The sequence below is a fragment of the Cervus elaphus genome, chromosome 32 (genome assembly GCF_910594005.1).
Source record: "Cervus elaphus chromosome 32, mCerEla1.1, whole genome shotgun sequence".
In the NCBI taxonomy this organism is placed as follows: Eukaryota; Metazoa; Chordata; class Mammalia; order Artiodactyla; family Cervidae; genus Cervus; species Cervus elaphus.
The window spans coordinates 12,175,515-12,194,569 of NC_057846.1; the positions used below are offsets into that span (position 1 = coordinate 12,175,515).

A 19,055-nucleotide genomic window follows, 5' to 3' on the forward strand; every position below is an offset into this window, starting at 1 on the left:
CTCATGTGTGTGTGTGTCAATTAGTATATTAAACAAAATTAAATGTTTCAAAAGTGAGACGGGTTCAATCTCTGGCTAAGCTATTTAAAATAGCCAGTCCACTTCCAAGGTGGACTCTGGCTGTCAGAAAAAATGAGTCATTTACTTCCAACTGTTGACAACTTCATATCATTATGGAGTAAATGACGTTTCAGGCAGCGGCATTCTTGGTGGTTAGAAATGACGTGACACGTTCCACTCTGGCCAGAGGCCTGACCACCACTGGAGTGGATGCTTCAGATGGATGGATGAATGTGTGTTGCCTCCACTGGTACTAACTGAGGCAGTATATCCTTGGGTTATCCTTTCTGAACCTCAGTTTTCCAGTCTGTAAACTGGACTTGAAAAGACCTATATCAAAGTTTTTAAAGAGACAACACAGATGCCATGTAAATGTTCCCAAAGCATTTTGATGTTACTTGCATGGAGCTATGCACCATATAGTTACTTGGCATTTCAGCGGCAAATCTATTTTCAAAGTGATGCTTATTCATGCAGATGATATGTCAGGGGTGAACAAACTGTCTTGCAGCTGGAGCCAGCAGGGCACTTTGGGGCTGGAGCGCCCACTGCTGCCCGGTTGAGCTGGAAACGTATTCTATTCCCAGAATTTTGGGCTGGCCATATAGAGCATATCCCTGCTAGCTCTGCTACCTTGAGAAACAGCTGCGTCCAGTGAAATATGCAGGCGAGCTTTTTGATGTCAGGGTACTCTATTTCAACTCTCAGACTTAAAAACGCACAGCATCCATTCAAAGTGAAAAGCCAAACCTTGACTGGAACCAATTGCGACAGTGTTTATGTCGCTATTTGAAATAATCTCCTGTAAGAGGTAATTCACTACTCAGATCTGCCTCTTTGCTAGGATTTGTGTGGTACTGACTAGTGATGCTGGATATGACCTATACCAGGAGGCATTTAATCATTGGAATATTTTGTTTGAAGGCTCCCTCCCTCACTTTTTTTTTTTTTCCTGGTCAGACTACATGACAAATTCTATTTGAAACAGGTCGCCTACCTCTTTACTTATTAGTGACAATGCTTAGGAGAGAAGTGAACTCTGGATTCAGAAACCCACATCCATCCCACTCACCTACTTCTACTCACTGAAATTTTTATAACTGAAATCCACATTTGTTGTGCTGTTGCTTTAAAAATATTGCTTATCCTTAATTAGATTCTCTTTCAGTGGAATTCTGATCTCAGAAGCTAGGTTGAATCACCCATTAGTTGCATGTCATCATTAACAATACCATAAACAAACCCCTTGTCACCCCCATATCTTACAAATATTTACCCATAGAAATGTCAGTTTTGAGTTAATGGACAAACTTCGATAAGAAAGGGTCAGGCAGAAATATTTTAGGGTTTATGAGTTACAATGCCTTTGTTGCCACTGTTCACCTCTGCCCTTGAAGAACACAAGCTGCCCCCATGTCCCAACCACCTTACTTACAGACACGACATTTAAGTTTCATGTGATTGTTCTGTAAAGAAAATATTACTCATTTTTTTTTTTTTGAGCCACTTAACAATGTAACAATCATTCTTAGCTTATGGGCCAGATTTGACCCATGGGCCATAGTTTGTTGATTCCTGCTTTATTATGTATGAGGCAGTTTGTAAAATATGAAGCAGGAAGTTAGTTACATGATATATATCAAACCAGTGTATGCATTCAAAAATGCATAAATTCTGTGCAGATTTCTTTTATGCAGAATCAAAGGTGAGGATTTAGTAACAATTATATCATTTGTTCTCTGTGGTTGGAGCCAAATCATGCAAGTGAATCATACTCCAGGGTGAATTAACGTGCATGAATTTCTTGACTCAGCTGTGTGAATTCGACAAATACTCACATCCTCTTTATGGGAAGGGGACTGTAGGGGCAGGTGGTGGTTCCATACAAGACCTATCCTTGAAATTGTACCTTCCCAAGGGCAGGGGCTCAGCTTAGAGCTTCCATTTAACACAAAGATCAGAGTACAAAGTCAGTCATTCCTTCATTACAAGCTAATTTAAAGAAAGTTGATTAATATGCAAGCCAGCAGATGATGCTGTAGATTTACTAAGGTCCCAGACGATCAGAGTTCTAGAAGAATTGAAACTGAATACCTTTTTGGTCATAGCTCCCAAGTGCATGTTAACCTCCACAACCTGGGACTGTCACCTCACATGGGAAAGGGGCACCCTGATGATGTGATGGTGTCACAGGGTACCCCGGGCGATGCGGTGGCCCAATGTCATCAGAAAGATCTGTAAATGTGGAAGATGGGGACAGCATGAGTGAGTCAGAGAGAGCTGCGTCTGCGAAACTGTGTCAGAGCCAGGCATGTGAGAATGCCACGGGTGGTGACTGATAAGGAAAGGGTCCTGGACCAAGGCAGGAGGGTGACCCCCTAGAGGGTGGAAAAGGCGAGCAAGTGCATCCTCCCCGAGAGCCTCCAGGAGGGACACAGGCCTTGACACTTCGATTTCACTCCAGCAAAAGCTGGGTAAGACCTGTAACCTGCAGAACCATAAGGTTTGTCTTGGTTTCAGGCATCAAGTCTGCGTTCATTTGTTACGGTGGTAATGGAAAAGCACTACAACCTTTTAACGTGTGTGCCCTATTTTCCAGTCTGAAGCATTCCTTAAAGAAAGGCTATGGGGGGGACGTGTTTTCCCTCTATGCCTGTTAATAACCTTCAAGAACCAGTGCTGCTTAAACCCTGCCCATAATTATCAGTGACTGTACATCTGTCTTTGTTGCGGTGAGATCTCCTGCAAATCCCCTGCAATTCTTAGCTGTATTTCTGTTAAATCTGTTGGAATTGGTTTTCTAACAAATCAATAGTTTGGGAAGTGAGACGTAAATTATGGGGTGATAGCGGACTTGATGTGGTTAGTACAAGATACAAGAGATCCACTTTACAGAGAAAAGAGGAAATGATTGCATTAAAAGGTCTTTACCTATTAGCTTACAATATACTAACAGCTTTATTTCAAACCTATAGACACAAAGGACCTGGTAAAATCAAGTGGATCAAAGATATTTGGACTTATAAAGGACGACGATGAGGGGGCAAAGAACACCGCAATGCAATCAGCCAGGGAATGGTGTTTCTGCAGGAATTGGTGTTCCATTTCTGCAGCATCCCAAACCAGGACAGAAACCTCATGAAGCCCAACAGTGAGGACATTGAGTGGTCCCTACAGATACGGCTAAAGGAATCGGTAGTTCTAAAAATTTTATTCAAGAAGGCCAAATTAAGCAATTTAATCCATTGTTAAATTCATTTCTTTCAAGGTTTCGCTTCTGCCAACAGTAAAAATAAATGAACGAAGGGCTCCTGGGATCCTTAAAGTTACGATGACTGTCTTTGAGCCAAAATAGAACTGTCCAGGCTGTTCCATTTTCTCCAAATAGCTTTACCATAAATTCTGGGGTTCTATTTATAATACATCTATCACGTCTCTTTTTCCACTTAACCTCCATCAGCTCCTCTTTCCCCGTTTGCATTGTAAAAGGGTAAGCACACTGTTCTCAAACATCACACCCTGTGTCTGTGACTCATTTGTTTACTTATGTAACTTGAAACTATAGAGTCAACTTGCAAGATAATTTTCTGAAATGTATTTGGAAATGCTAAAGTCTTTTTTCCCAGAGCGCTCTGTGTGAGCACTCCTCTGACGTTAAGCCAGTTTCCTTACACTTTAGAAGATCATCACACAAGTCGCGGGGTGTTCCTTGGTGGTTAAACCTCTTTAATGCCAATGACTCAGAAGCCAGAAAGCATGGATACTATCCACACAGACTGAAAATCACCCAGCCTCCCTAAGGAGCCTAAGGAATTTCATACACCTATTACTTCCAAGAGATGGACTGCTTGTCAAGTTCGGGAAAAAGTCATCTGGAAGCTGTGTTATTTCTGTGCTCCTGTGAATGTTTAACTGACATGATTCAGAGTGTGGTATTTCATTTATCTCTGTTCTGTCAAAGTTAAGTAGAGAAATCCGAGCAAATGAAGTGTTCCTGAAATTCCATGTTTCTAATTGGGTGTTATCCACCACGTTACTAGTTAAATCTGCTGTCTTATGAACACACACACACACACACACACACACACACACACACACATATTTGTATATGCATTTATATTGAGTTTCTAATGCTGCCACCCTAAGCCTTATTTGGGGCACTGAAGAAAGTAACAATGGAATTAAAATGTAGTCCTTATCTAGGAAGACTAGTAAAAACAATGAAAAAAAGAGCTATGAATTATAAGTGCATTTTTATTTTTGTTGTTCAGTCACTAAGTCATGTCTGACTCTTTGCAACCCCATGGACTGTAGCGTGCCAGGCTTCCCTGTCCTTCACCATCTGCTGGAGTTTACTCAAACTCATGTCCATTGAGTCAGTGATGCCCTTCAATCTGGATGATGCCATCCAGAGGACAATCTCGCCCTCTGTTGCCCCTTTGTCCTCCTGCTCTCAATCTTTCCCAGCATCATTGTTTTTTCCAGTGAGTCGGCTCTTCCCATCAGGTGGCCAAAGGACTGGGGCTTCACTTCAGCATCAGTCCTTCCAATGAATATTCAGGACTGATTTCCTTTAGGATTGACTGGTTTGATCTCTTTGTAGTCCAAGGGACTCTCAAGAGTCCTCTTCAGCACGATGGTTTGAAAGCATCAAAGTTGTGTATGCATACAAATATACATAGACCAGCTACAAATGTGTGTACATATACACATGTAATACTCACATATTTAGATACAGATATTTCAAGATAGTTATTCCAAAGGCTTCTCACATACACATATACTCTCTTGGAAAAGGAACTACAACAACAAAACAAGAACACCCACCACCTATTAAAAATGGGAAGACTTCTCCATCAAACAGCACTTCCTTTCATCAAATTGATGCTTTCTGTTAGGCTTTTTTTTTCACTCTCATGGCATTCATAGTCCTAAGACAAAGATCTCCTCTCCTAGACAACAATTTCTTTCTCTCTGTCTCTCTTTCAAAGATTCGATTGTGGGAGACCCCCATGGCTACACCCTTCCCTCTTGCTAATTTTATCCACCCTATGATGTTTGCTTGTCTCAGTTCTTCTCAGTTTTCAAAGGTTTTGCAAAAGATACTCCATCCACAAATCTTTCTCTTATTATTTCAGGCACAGTTAACCAGTTCTGCATTCAGAATCCTTTCATACGCGCCCCATAGCCTTCCATGGAAACTGTAAGTGTCCATCTTATGCTTTTGGGGCCGAGCGGATGTCCGCTTCCTGGAATGAACTGTGAGCCCATTGAAGGTGCGGCTGGCACCATGTTAATTTCCCTCATCCTTGCTCTGCTCTGCACACCCCTTTTAACTTTTTTCTATACTTTTGTTTTTGCTCATAGTGTGAGCTCCTGAAACAGCGACACAATTTAAGACGATAAAAAGTTAAAATCATTAAGAGAAGGCCATTGCTGTCTTCTCATACACTGTCATGTCTCATCATCACTGTGATCTGCCAAGTGTGAACACCAAATAAGCCAGTTCTGGCATCTTCCTCTTGTTCCGTCTGTGACATCCAAGGGGCCCAGAGCAGAGATGCGCACCTCACTGAAGCCAGTGAGAACGTTCATCTGTGTCAAGGGAGCAGGGGGAGGTAGACTATGGACCCTGTTAGAGATGGGGCTGATGAGCCCAGCCCAGACAGGAGGGAGGCAGGAGCAGGTCGTAAACGTGTGCAGGGCTTCAGCAAATCAGGCATCAGGCATTAAGCCAAAGGTCAGGCAGAGAAGAGCCTGTCCTCCAAAGCTTAAGGACTAAATGTCAGGGAATCGCTCAGAATGAAGCCTGGAAAATGGCCCAGACGGACAGCCCTTGCTGTCTGTTGAATAAGACAGTTAAGAGACAGGGCTCTGACAGCGAATTAGCAGAAGGTCCTGTGGTCCTCTCGTCCACCCCAGTGACCGAGGAAGGAGGCCAGCAGGGGCGGCGGCTGCAGCCTGGGGGTGGGCTCTCCTCTCCTGGCCTAAGGGCGCTTCCTCCCGTTGGAAACCTGCATGATGTCGGGGATCTGATGCGCAGGCAACAGGAGGCCGCGTCTGTACCAAACGTCCCAGCTGCAGAAGGCTAGCCTGGACCTGAGTCAGACACTCGGGCAATTAAACCTCCCGTATGCATGTCTAACCCCCGGCTCCATCCAACATTCCAGCAGGTTCTTTAACACCACCTGCAAAGACAGACATCAGGTGGGCCAACAGGAAATGATGTTCTTTGCCTCCTGGATCACCCAGACTTTCAACACAGCTAGCAGTTGGCTGTAGGGATGGGTGCATGTCCATATGATTTGCTGATTATTAAAAACCACATTATTTAAAGATTCCTATAATAAATGCACATAGGCAATACCCTAAGACTGTGAAGTAAAAAAAAAAAAAACCACGACATTGAATTTCTGAATCACTCACCATTTTCTCTTTGATGTTATTTTTAACAATATATATTAAGAGACTACAAAAAATGTTTTTCCTGTTAATCTCAGGGTCAGATGAGTCTTAGCCTTGCCCATTTCAAAGGTCTTAAATGAGTGTACTCTTTTTTTAGGAAACTTTTTCCCTCACTTGACATAGTGATGTTTCCTTATGCAACCAGCTGGGGAGATGCACCCGCTCGCTCCTCGAGGGTACAGGAGGGTTGGAGGTGAGCTGTCCCTAATTGTGGGGGGCCAGGGCACAGCTCTGACACTTGCAATCATTGGAATCTGGGTCACATCGACCAAGGCACAGCTGGGCCACAGTCTGGCTGCTGCAAACCTGCGTACTCTTTACACAGGGACACGCAGCCTCCAGGCTCAGTCTGTGGCTGCTCTTCCCAGCTGGTCTCATCTACACTGTCCCCTTCAGGTCACGAGTGCTGTCACAGCAAGCTCCCTCCCTCCACCCACAGCTCTGCAAGGAGGCCCCGGGCTGCTGGAGCCTCACGAGGCCGACCAGGCTTTCTCCCTCACGGGCAGACCTTGCAATCCTCTAGTCATCACAAATGCAGACTTCGGAGTCACCCCCACCTGCATTCATGCCTCTCCCAGCTGGGTCACCTCTGCACTGACCCTTTTGGACCCACAGAGTCCTGTTTGTGAAGAATCACACACACATACACATGATGCATTGGACATTCCTGGTCACCTCACAAAATGTCCTTTCTTGTGGACACCTTCCCATCCTAAAAAGATTCAATTTTTGTTTTAAAACGTGGTTCTACCCTAGCAGCAATGAGACTCAGGGAAAGATGACTTCTTGCTGAGCTTTCCATATATACATGGACATGGAACAATGGACTGGTTCAGAATTTGGAAAGAAGTGTGTCAAGGCTGTGTACTGTCATCCTGCTTACTTAACCTATATGCAGAGTGTGTGTGTGTGTGTGTGTGTGTGTGTGTGTGTGTGTGTGTGTTAGTGGCTCAGTCATGTCTGACTCTTTGTGATCCCTTGGACTGTAGCCCACCAGGCTCCTTTGTCCATGGGATTCTCCAGGCAAGAATACTGGAGTGGGTTGCCATTTCCTGTATATGCAGAGTACATCATGTGACATGCTGGGCTGAATGAAGCACAAGCTGGAATCAAGGAGAAATACCAACAATCTCAGAGAAGCAGATGATAGCACTCTAAAAGCTAAGAGGAACTAAAGAGACTCTTGATGAGGGTTAAATAGGAGAGTGAAAAAGCTGGCTAAAAAGTTAGCATTCGAAAAATGAAGATCACAGCATCTGGTCCCATCAAACAGATGGGGGAAAAGTGGAAGCAGTGATGAATTTTATTTTCTTGTGGTCCAAAATGACTGTGAATGGTGACTGCAGTCATGAAATTAAAAGATGCTTGCTCCTTGGAAGTAAAGTTATGACAAGCCTGGACAGCATATTAAAGAGCAAAGACCTCATTTTGCAGGCAGAGGTTCATATAGTGAAAGCTATAGTTTTTCCAGTAGTCATGTATGGATGTTGAAATCAGGACCACGAAGAAGGCTAAGCACTAAAGAATCAATGTTTACAAACTACAGTGCTGGAGAAGACTCTTGAGAGTCCCTTGGACAGCAAGGAGATCAAACCAATCAATTCTAAAGGAAATCAACCCTGAATATTCACTGGAAGGACTGATGCTGAAACTGAAGCGCCAATATTTTGGCCACCTGATGTGAAGAGCCAACTCATTAGAAAAGACCCTGATGCTGGGAAAGACTGGGGTCAAGAGGAGAAGGGGGTGACAGGGTGAGATGGTTGGATGGTATCACTGACTCACAGGATATGAATTTGAGCAAACTCCAGGAGATAGTGGAGCACAGGGAAACCTGGTATCCTGCAGTCCATGGGGTTGCAAAGAGTCAGACACGAGTTAGTGACTGAACAACAATCTATGCACACAATAAACACTCAACTCTATGCAAGGTATGCATGTGATATATGACACATATTGTGATACTGAGGCATTATATAATATATACACAAGGCATGTATCATCACAAAAATTTTCCAAAAATGTAAACAATTTTCCACTTTAGATTGATGAGGATGATACTGCCTCAGTTTTTCAAATGGATTTATGACCTTCTGTGTGCCAAAGCTGGTGCAACTCACCAGGAATGTGAAGTGGAATATGCCCTGGTTTGTGACTTCACCATGGTTTATGGTCAGTCTGACTGAGGATGTTAGGAGCTAACTTGTGGAGACGTCGTCTTTAGGGGTATAGTTAGATAAAATTGAGGTCACAAGGGTGGCACCACGTCCATACGACTGGTGTCCTTATAAGAAGTGGAGATTAGCACGGAGACACGTGCAGACGGCCATGTGAGCACACATGCAGAAGACGGCCGTGCGCGCGCTGAACACACAGGCCTGGAGCAGACCCCGCCCCACAGCCCTGAGAAGAGAGCAAGCGTGCCATCGCCTTGATCTCAGCCATCCAGCCTCAGAGCTGCCAGACAGCAATAGAGAACCGTCTGCAGTTTGGTCTCTCTTTCAAAATTATTTATTCTATTCACGTCTTATTTTTTCTAGCTTTATTGAGGCATAATTGACCAAGAAATTTTGCATATATGTAGTGTGTGAAGTGAGATGAGTTTATATATGTCATACATGGTGAAATGGTGACCACAATCAAGATAACTGCCATGACCATGACCTCAGGTATCTTGTGTGTGTGTGAGTGTGTGTGTGTGTGTGGTGAGAACATTTCAGATCTACCGTCTTAGCAAATGTAAAATATATAATACAGGATCAAGTGTGTAATACAGTATCAGGCATGCAATCCAGTGATCCAGTGCTGTTCACTAGAGTCACTGCTTTGTACACTGATTTCCAAAAGTACTCATTTAATAAAGGGGGGCTTGTAGCTTTGGCCAGCATCTTCCCGTTTTCCAGTCCTCGTCCCCTGGTAGCCTCTCTGTTTCTGTGTGTGTGTGACTCATTTAGGTTATAAGTGAGGCCATGCATATTCATCTGTGTCTGGCTTATTTTTCTCAGCATGCTGTCCTCTGTTTCAGGACCATCCCTCTCAGTGTCAGAGAGGTGGGCAATGGCGTTTCAGACATCTAGGTTTTCTTGTCTTGCTGTGTGTTTTACTTTGAAGAGAAATTATTTTTCCCATTTTACAAACATGGAACTAAGCCTTACAGATCTAGCCTACAGCACATGACAGGTAAATTCATTTAATTAATACTGAATCTTGAACTTATTGCCTTTTAGATCTTGAAAGCGCACATCAGTGCAAGTCTGCGGGACTATGAGGGCTGCTGGAGGCCGACTCCATCCCAGAATATACCTCTTTGCCCCTGAGCTGACCTCCCCCTGGCATGTGAATCCTGGCCACTTGCTGGAAATGTGCAGGAGCCCAGGTGAGATGGGCTCTTAGGGAGCCTGGGAGGACCAGCATCTGGGGAACCTGGAGAGAGCCTCCTACGTGGTCGACCTGCAGATGCCACTCTGCCCTTGATCCAAGTCAGGGCTGCTGGTCTTCACTGCTCCAGCCTGTCGGGTGGTCCTTCTGCAGGTAGGGTTGTTTCACGTCTTCTTTAAGCCACTCAGCTAGCAAAGCATACTGAAGAGTGTGGGCCTGCATCCAGGCTGCTAGCCCGAGTTCCACGAGGGAGCTCCACTGGGCTGTGAACGGCAGGACTTCTTTGTTTTATTGCTTCTGGGGATAAGTATGTGTACATGTGTGTGTGTGCATGTATGTTGTTGTTCAGTCACAAAGTCACATCCCACTCTTTGCAACCCCGTGGACGGCAGCACGCCAGGCTTCCCTGTCCTTCACCATCTCCTGGAGCTTGCTCAAACTCATGTCCATTGAGTCAGTGATGCCATCCAACAACCTCATCCTCTGTTGTCCCCTTCTCCTCCAGCCTTCAATCTTTCCCAGCATCAGGGTCTTTTCCAATGAGTCAGCTCTTCGCATCTGGTGGCCAAAGTATTGGAGCTTCAGCTTCAGCATCAGTCCTTCCAATGAATATTCAGGATTGATTTCCTTTAGTATGGACTGATTTGATCTCTTTGCAGTACAAGGGACTCTCAAGAGCCTTCTCCAGCACCATAGCTGTAAACATCAATTCTTTGGCTCTCAGCCTTCTTTAAGGTCTAACTCTCACATCCTTGTGCGTATATAGAGCATACTATCCAAGAAGAGAGTGCTCAGTGCTTGTTGCTTTTCAAGAATATGTTTGTGTTGATAGATGATAAACAGACCAGGTGGCTTCCTAGGCATTTTGGTCCCTTATGATTTTCCTTATTCATAACTATGGGGTAAAATAGATTAAAAAACAAAGAGTGCTTTTACTTTTCCTCTTGCCATTTTTCTCTGAACTTTTAGTATTTACAGAGATGTTAGTGGAACTTAAACCACTGGGAGGGAATTATTCTAATCAATTTGAATTTTCACCTGTGCTCCTTCTCTGTAAGTCAGTAACAAGGACTATAGTCAAATGCTTCATGGTAACATTTGAAAGCATTTCCCCTGACTACAGACATGAGACTTCAAAGCCCCTATGTAACTCACAATTCAGACCTTGGCAAGGAATATCCCATCAAAGGATGAAGGAAAGATAAGAGGCAGGTAAGTAAAGAAACAGTACTCTCATGGAAAAAAAAAAAAATTGATCTTTATAACAACTAGAAGTAGTGAAAATTTGTTAAGAAACATTAGTACCAAATTGAATAAAACAAAATCCACTAAATATTATATTTAAAAGCATTCACTGGCACAAAAGAATATTCCAGAGAGATGTAGCTTAAAGTGACATTCTGGGTTATTTTTTCTTCCACAATTAATGAGTAAATAGTAAATTAGGGGAAAAAAGATTAGGGAAATTAGTATTAGACACAACATGCATCTAATATTTTAAATATTTTCCCACAGAGACATGGGTAGGTAGATATTAAAAATGACATGCCCATTTGCATACCATTTAGGAAACCTATCTTTTCTCTTTGAGGGAACCTTGTAACTCTTTCTACATCAATACATATTAATTTGTGAATTTTATGTCCTACCCCATCCAATTAATATGCCATAACATGTTTAACCAGTGCCCTAGTGTAGTTACGTGATGCTACTTGTGATATCTAAATAAATTTAATAATAAACCACATTATAATGAGTAGCATTTACTGCCTTATTGCCTTAGGACCAATTCCTAGAAGTCAAATTTATGGGTCAAAAGTGATGCATATCTTCAAGACGTTTTTAAAAAGCATGTTGAAATTTTTTCTCTTAAAAAAAATATAAGCTTTGAGAAGAAGCTTTTCAAAGCTGCTCCATGAATATATCTGATGATCTATCAGTTCCTTTATTTTATTTTATTTATTTTTTTTTTTAGTTCCTTTATTTTAGATCCAGCTCAACTGCCACCTTTTCGCTGAGCCCTGAGCACACATGTTTCTCATTGCATTGTTCCGTGTTCTTTCTCATGTCAACACTGTTACCACGTCTGTTCTTGCCATGAGATTAAAAACTACCCGAGGCCATGGAATATGCTTTATAAGTTTGAGTCCCCTCTGTATGCAGTTGTGTCTTTTCCTTGATACAGAGGAAATCTTCAGAAGCATTAAGTGGCTCCTAACACACTTAGAACTGTTTTGAATTTTGTTTTTTTTTCTGTTATGACTAACTGTGCCTCCCTAAGCCCTTGTCGTCCATGTTTCATAAAATCCTAACTTATGTCCCTGTGACTGTGACACTTCCATGGTGTAACTCACTATTTAGTCTCAAAATTCTTAGGGCCAAATTCACTCTTTTCAGATTGCCTGGAGAGTTTCCTATTCCCATGGTTCTTCAATTTGGGAAGAGTGTGCATTTCACATATGTCTGTGTAGACATGGGATGGCTAGGGTGTTGAATTCTTAGAATCTTAAAAAATTGTCTCCAAATTGTGAAAACAAGAAAAACAAACACAAGTTGATTGCTAGCTGGTACAGCTTCCCAGGTGGCTCAGGGGTAAAGAATCCACCTGCAACGCAGGAGACACGGGTTCGATCCCTGGGTTGGGAAGATCCCCTGGAGGAGGGCATGGCAGCCCACTCCAGTATTCTTGCCTAGAGAATCCCATGGACAGAGGAGCCTGGTGGGCTACCGTCCATGGGGTCGCAGAGTCAGACATGACTAAGCAAGTGAGCATGTAGCACAGTGTTTAAAACAGAGAAAATGCCTGTTTCCGGGTCAGCCTCTTTCGGTTCTGGAAGTCAGCCATGTTTGTTTGGATCCCTTGACACCTCAGGCCTTTGAATCTGGGTCCAGGCTTCCACATGTAGGTGCTGGAAGCCTGGTTTCAAACTGTCCCTCCTGTGGGGCTGCATGCCTGGATCTTAGACAAGGAGGAACATGTTGAAATTCACAATGCTTTTCTGCAGTCTCTGCTCAAGCAGCTCAAAAGGGAGAATTTTCATTCAGAGCACTTTCCACACAGCAGAGTCTTTTTGCACAAAGTGAGACAATCTTTACTGGGTGGCTGGAGGAAGCAAGCAGAGCCTGGGGGTTCACAGACTTCCCCAAACTCCACAGGTCTGGGCTTTTACACTTCTGCTCACGTGGATGGCTGAACAACAGCGTTGGGGCAGAAACACAGTCCTGCAGGCAGGCAGCGGGGCGGGGGGCCTCAGAGCTGGGTCACCCCTACCTCCTCCTCCAAGGACTCAGCATGGCTGGGGGTGAGCGGAGGGGAGTGGCTGAGGACCCAAGGTGAAGGGGAAACTGCAGGCTGGCTCCAGTGGCATCCAGCCTGGCCCGCCTATCCTTTCAGGATGTGCTCTGGGAACTCTTTGCTCTGAGTAAGGGGATTAGTTGAGAATATTCTTACATGGCCTCTCCTCACCCTTGTCTGCCAATTTTTGAAGCTGCCACCACCCTGATCTGACCCAGATATGAATAGGATAAAAATAGCCAATTTAAATTAAAAGACAATTGCTCGTTGGAAGAAAAGCTATGACAAATCTAGACAGTGTATTGAAAAGCACAGACACTACTCTGCCAACAAAGGTCCATCTAGTCAAAGCTATGGTTTTTCCAGTAGTCATGTATGGATGGGAGAGTTGGACTATAAAGAAAGCTGAGTGATGAAGAATTGATGCTTTTGAACTGCGGTGTTGGAGAAGACTCTTGAAGAGTCCCTTGGACTGCAAGGAGATCCAACCAGTCCATCCTAAAGGAAATCAACCCTGAATATTCATTGGAAAGTTTGATGTTGAAACTGAAGCTCCAATACTTTCTGGCCACCTGATGTGAAGATCCAACTCATTGAAAAAGACCCTGATGCAGGGAAAGATTGAAGGTGAGAGAAGGGGACGACAGAGGACGAGATGGTTGGGTTGGACATGAGTTTCAGCAAACTCCGGGAGATGGTGAAGGGCAGGGAAGCCTGTCCTGCTGCAGTTCATAGGGTCACAAAGAGTCAGACATGACTGAACAACTAAACAACAACAAGAAGGGAGGAGGTGACTCAACAGGCTGTGTAAAATCCTCTGGTGCAGGGCAATTACAGCGTTCAGCCAGGGCTGGACTGGTGACATTCTGCCCCCCAGTTTCATGGACCTGAGGAGGGGAGTGGGGTACAGACTCCTGCCCCCCTCTCAGTCGAGGCAGCGGGCATTAGATGCTCCTATGTGAGTCCTCTCGTCCTACATGGGTGTTGCCTTTTCCACTTGCATCCTCAGAAGGGAGAATATACAAACCATAACCCATTCAACAATGATGGTGGACGCTGGGTCCCTCAGGTCTGTGACAGCCATCACGGTGTCCTGCATGACAGACATGTGTGTGCTGGAGGCACCTTCTGGCAACTCTGCAAGTCCTCCTCTGTGTCATGTCCTATCTGACGTGTCACTGGAGCGTGCAACTGGCCTCAGCCTCAGGTTCTCATCTGTAACTTGGGGATATGGGCACTTGCCTTACATACTTTTAGCAAAGATAAAACAAGTGCAAGTTAAGTACTTTTTGCAGCTATATTAGATTTTTGACTTATCATTTCTTTACCAGATTACAGCAGCAACATCTTAAATGATCTCTAACTCTCTAAAATTGGTGATGATGATAATAATGGAAAATAATAGTTAACTCAAAATAAGTATTATTCAACTGTCAGCCCCTTTCATATGCTTTCTCAGAACGTAGTCATTAGATCTGCTCCATACACTGGTTATTATTTTAATTTTACATATAAAAATGGGGATCTGTGAAGTTCAGGAATTTGTTACAAAGCTAGCAAGAGCCTGTGAATGAACCCACACCCATTTTCTCTTAACTCTTTACCATGGAGTTGCTTCTCTACCCAAACTATCTTTTTAACTCCACACTTCTGCTGTTTTCCCAAAGTTAGCTGCAGTCCTGACACTTTCTGCCCAACAACGTTCACTGTCCATTTCCTGAGAGTGGATTTACCCTGCTTAGACTGTCACCTAAGATCTTACAATCTTCCTTTTCTGCTTCTTATTCATCAAGAGTTGGCTCAAAGACCACTTTCTCTCTCATTTCTTGAGGAATCCCTCAACCAGAATGGAATTGCTCTGTGTCCCCACAGTGTCTGTATTTTAGGAGCATGCATAGCACCTTAGGTCTTACAGCATCACTAGTTGTTGGGTGTCTGTTGTCTCCCCAGGAGGCAAATGTGAACTTGTGAAGGCAGGTGCTGTGTGACACACACACACACTCTCACACACACACACTCTCTCACACACACACTTACACAGACACTCTCACACACACACACACACACACTTACACACACACTCTCACACACACACACTCACACACATGCACACACACTCACACTCTCACACACACACTCACACACATGCACACACACACACTCTCTCTCTCACACATGCACACTCACACACACATGCACACACACACACTTGCACACACACACACACATGCTCACACACAGTCACACACATGCACACACACACTCACACTCACACACACTCTCACAAACACACGCGCACACACACACTCTCTCACACACATGCACACACACACACATACACACACACTGCCTATGCCAGTGCTTTGTTGCACTGCCCACTCATGGGGCACTGGGGAGGCCGAGTAAACAAACAGATGAATGTCACAGACTTGAATCCATATTAATCTTTCATTTCCTTCTTTAGTTGTCAGAATGCTATTTTTTTTTTTCTTTCTGCTTTTGGCTCATTAATCTTCTTCAACTCGGAACTTATTTCAGATTTTCACCACCCTTTTTGAACTATGGAACACATAACGGAGACTATTGAAAAAGTCAGTGTGACTGGTGCTCAGGTTGAAAAGAATAACATCTTGATTTCTGTTGATTAGACTTAAACTTTGTTGAAGAGATTCATGCACACTATTCTAATCAGTACAATAAGGGTGATACAGGGTCAATGTGTAAAGCAGAATTCATTAATTTACACAAAACTTAAGTCCAAAAAGGGGGTTTTGAAAGGTTTAGATAACACTTTGCAAAACAAGTTAAAACAAAGATGCTTGTTAAACACTGGAAGACCTACAGCCAGGATAAGACTTAAAGGGAATACAAGACATGGTGAGCCAGGATGGAGGCTGCGGCAGACTGTGACCCAGGTTTGGTTCCGGACCTTTCAGCATCCAGAACAGAGCGGGAGTCAGGGTGGGTGGTGCACACTGGCTGAAGGCCAACCACGTGTTGGGGGCTAAAAAGCATGCCGCAGGTCCATGACTGCCATGGAAAGGACCCTGCTTGAGGTCATGAGTAGTATCACCAATGGCATCCTGCCAAGGAAAGCGAGGAGGACTTTTAAAAGAAGGCATCTTAGAATGTTTCCTTGTGTAGACACGTGTGCCTAATGTCAAGGTTTGGTAACAGTCAAGAGGGATTCAGTGGTGGCGGGGGGACCACGATGTCACTGAAATAGTTTCTGTGGTTCAATTACCACATGACTTGCATTGCAAATTCATTCTATGTCCTTACTCTACTGTGGGGTTGGTGGCATCCCGCCAGGGGCAGGGCTGACCCCCGCTCTGTCCTGGCGCCTCTTGCCTGTCCTGTGATCACCCTCCCAGAGAGTCCATTAGGTCTGCGGCTTCCGATGCTGCCTGCGGGCGGACGATGCTGGTGCTCCCGGCTGCCAGCTGGACCGCTCTCCTGGGGCCCTGGCCCACATGACCTCCTCCCCACCTGCTCCAGCAGCCTTCTCAGAGCAGACCCGCCTCCCTGCCCTGCAGGTCTTTCCATGCAAATCCCCTCCTTTCCTGCTCCTCTTCCTTTCTCCTCATCCTCTGTCCATCAGCACAACCACGATTCCGTGTTCACAGCCCATCCGGGTCTGATCGCTTCTCAGCAGCTCAGAGGCACCCAGCGCTCATCTGGATCCATGGCCTCCTGTGATCGCTCCTATCACTTCCCCCTGTATTCTTTTCTCATCACAGCATCCAGACCATTCAAACACAAATTAGACCGTATTCCAGCTTTGAACAAAACTCACTGGGATTACAGCTAGAATCTAAAGGTTTTCTGTGGGGACCCACACCTTCCTACCCCTGTTCTCCCTGGAACCCACCCCTGCCACGTCCCATCACAGGCTTAGCTCTGGAGACGCTGTTTTCTTGCCCTCTTGAACACACCAGGACCTCTGAACCTGCTCTGCTCTCTGCCTAGAATTCCAGACCAAAGCGGCCTTTCTTTCCTTCTCTGGGACTTTGGTCAAATCTCATGACATTGTAGTATCAATATCCTATCATGTTTCATCTCCTCTTCCTCATTTCCTCCAAGGAGCTTAGCAGGACTGATTTTAGATAGGTGGATGGGCAGATAGATAGACAGTAGATAAAGATATTGGCCATTTAGGTTGCATATATTTATGTCTATGTACACATTCATACACACATGTGTTTATGTGTGTGTGTATATATATATATATATGTATGTATACACACATGTTTGCACCTATACACATATACATATTTGTATACATGTGTGTGCATTGCTTATTTTTTAAAATCGGTCTTCCTTTATAAAATATGAGCTCCTTGAAGGTAGGGATTCTGTGATTTCTGATTGGCACATAGTAGGTGCTTAATTCTCATTTGCTGAAGGGTTGAAGAAGCTTGCTCGGCAGTGTCTCCCAGGGGATGGTCACGAGCAAGACACGTTCAAGGACACTTTTCCACGGCCCTCTGTGTCTGAGAGACCATGCCAGTCCTTCCACGGACCTTCAGCTGAGTGAGCCTTCCTCCAGGAGCCTTGCTCTTCTAAATGAAGGTGGACGTGGGATGCGCTGAGCACCAAGAAATCCTCTATAAAGAAAGGTTTCATCTCTGAGCCACACATGACAGGAGACAGCTGCCTTGAGGAGTGATTCTCAGAATGAGATTCCTCAGCGCTCTCACCCCACCAGCAACATCACCTCCCCCAGGGAGCCTCCCACCACGGTGAGCCCTCAAGGTGACTCCAGGGGTCACTGAAGTTTGAGAGTTGCTGGCCTGATGCATTTTATTGAGAAAGACTTTGAGACTCAATCTGTGACCAGTGGGAAAGGGGTCAGGATCCACTCGAAACGTGGGCAGAGGGCGCTGGAGGGGGCAGGTGGCCTGTCTGCCCAGCAGATTTTCACAAACCATATGCTTTTCTACTCTGACATTTGCTGTCATGCCCTGGTTTGATTTTCAGCAGGTTAATATTTAAATAGGTATCTTTCTCTTCGTTGTTGCTGTTCAGTTGTTAAGTCATGTCTGACTCTTTCTGACCCCATGGACTGCAGCATGCCAGGCTTCCCCGTCCTTTACTACCAGCTGGAGTTTTCTCAGACTCAAGTCCATTGAGTCGGTGATGCCATCCAACCATCTCATCTTCTATCATCCCCTTTTCCCTTTGCCCTCAATCTTCCCCAGCATCAGGGTCTTTTCCAATGAGTTGGCTCTCTGCATCAGGTGGTCAAAGTATTCTCTTCCTCAGTCAGTTCAGAGGCTCAGTCATGTCCGGCTCTTTGCGACCCCATGAACTGCAGCACGCCAGGCCTCCCTGTCCATCACCAACTCCCGGAGTCCACCCAAACCCATGTCCATTGAGTCACTGATGCCATCCAACTGTCTCATCCTCTGTCATCCCCTTCTCCTCCTGCCCTCAATCTCTCTCAGCATCAGGGTCTTTTCCAATGAGTCGGCTCTCTGCATCGGGTGGCCAAAGTATTCTCTTGGTACCTCTTTGTATTTGTGGGGCGTGTACAGAGGCCACTTGCCTGAACTCACTTTGTAAAGAGGTAGGGGCAGAGAGAGACACAGTGAGCACAGCGCCTGGATTATATGGTTCCACTTGCACACCCTTACTGGGCCCTCCACCATGCAGCTCTGCCTGTGGCCCTCTGTTCTCCCAGCCCCCATTACCACCCAAACCAGCCAGCCGCACTGGGGACGGCCGCCCTCTCCCAGACCCCGCTTCCCGAGGGCATGGGGGGCAGGGGAGATGCCGCACCCTGACTGCCCCAGCCGGAGCCCCATCCTCCTGCCGTCCTCGCCCCGGCTGCCTCTGGACGGTGGCCCGGATCTCA

The 19,055-nt window shown here is 45.0% G+C and overlaps 1 protein-coding gene across 1 annotated transcript in view; it reads right to left on the bottom strand.

The window, feature by feature from the left end:
• The window catches only part of CSMD1 (CUB and Sushi multiple domains 1), a 2,014,689-nt gene that overhangs the window by 732,117 nt on the left and 1,263,517 nt on the right, over positions 1-19,055 (bottom strand). The gene's annotated exons all lie outside the window — the stretch shown is intronic.